Source organism: Condylura cristata, unplaced genomic scaffold, assembly GCF_000260355.1.
Source record: "Condylura cristata isolate star-nosed mole 26May11 unplaced genomic scaffold, ConCri1.0 scaffold00042, whole genome shotgun sequence".
NCBI classification, from domain to species: Eukaryota; Metazoa; Chordata; class Mammalia; order Eulipotyphla; family Talpidae; genus Condylura; species Condylura cristata.
Window position 1 is genome coordinate 5,604,686 of NW_004567143.1, and position 1,660 is coordinate 5,606,345.

Below are 1,660 nucleotides of genomic sequence, written 5' to 3' on the forward strand. Positions count from 1 at the left end.
CCTCTTTATTAAGATTTTTAAGTAACAACAAACTTAAACATGCACTATGGAGTATGAAACCTGAAACCTTTTTTCCCGACCCCCCGGAGAATTCGAGCTTGCTAACTTCATGCCTCATCACCCAATACTTTACTGTATGTTTCCTACAAAAAGCTTCTTCCTACACATCACGGTGGCATTTCCTCGCTTGGAAATGCATGTGCTCCATTCCACCCACCGACTGTGAGACCCTCACACTTTCCAAGTCCTCCGAATGGCCTCCATTGCCGAGAAAGCATCCAGTTTTGGAAACATGCAATCTGTTCAGTTGTCTTGTCTGCTTTTTCTTCTTGCTCAGTCTTTGCTTTCTATCACTTTGACGCTGTAGAAGACGAATTGTGAATTACTTTGTTTTTCCTTGCCTGAGTCCACTGGTGTCTGCTATGGAATGAACACAGAGTTGCACTGTTCCCTCGCTTATGTCCTGTTAAATAACACAGCTTTGATTTATTCCATTTGGAAATGTTTGCTTTAACCACTCAAGATGGAATTTTCTAGGCTTTCCCACTGGACTCATGCTTTCTAGACGGCATCCAGTGTAAAGGAGCCTGCACTCACAGCCCCCCAACTGCTGTCTGGCCCAGGCCATCCTTGCCAGTCAGAAGTGGTGTCCTGGTCTGAGGTATCTTAACACAAGACACGCTGTCCTGGGCCCTCCCTGGTGGCCAAGGTGCTACAGCGAGGCGCTAGGAGGCTGCTGGAGCCACTGCATCACGTTTGATCCTGGCCAGGGAGTGACCACAGGGCGCAGCAGATCCCTCCTGTCTCCCCACTGCCCCCTCAGCAGCGTATTTGGCTAGCTCTGCCTGTTCTGCTCTGCACTCTGCCTCTGGTGAATCCTCACTGCTCCCCGCCCCCCCGACCTCTGGCTTACACCCCACTTCCTGTATGCACAAATCAATCAATCTTAAAAAAAAAAAAAAGGCAGTCTTGTAAGACAACGGACATCAGGTTTCTGGTGCAAGACGGGAGGCTACTCCACAGTGCAATCTGTCTGTAGAGGAAAAAAGCAGTTTGTCAAAGCTTTACTCCGTTTACCAAGATCTTTAAGTATTAGGTATTTATGCTTGGGTTTTTCTGGTAGATGTTTGATGAAAAAAGCTTCAAGGTTCTTAGAGAAATTAAGTTTTGAGGGGTTCTGTGTCTGAGATTTTTTCCTAAGGTACAGCAGGACTCTGACGTTTCTTGTAGCTCATCACGGTTTCTTCTTGACCATGTGTCCTGCCAAGGTCCCCACGCAGCTGCCCTGAAACACGAGTCCGGCCCCGCCCACAGCCAGTCCTGGGCAAGCGGCTGCGGCACACCTGCGCGCAAGCTTACCTGCGCGCGTGCACACCTGCGCGCGAGCTTACCTGCGCGCGTGCACACCTGCGCGTGCGCCGTCGGGCTCGCACACCTTGCCATTACAGGGCTACTCGAAGGTGGGTCACAGGCTTCGTGGGTTTTGTGATTTTTGGAGCAGTGTTGCTTTACAACAGCTAATCCGGAAATGCTTATTCCCCAAACATCTTTACCTGCCCATCACCGGTCCGGCCTGCCCCGGGCAGCGGCCGCGGCCGGTCCCCTCCGGCTTCGGTCAGAAAGCCGCGGACGCCGCCAGGAGCTTCGGCGGGACCGCCCG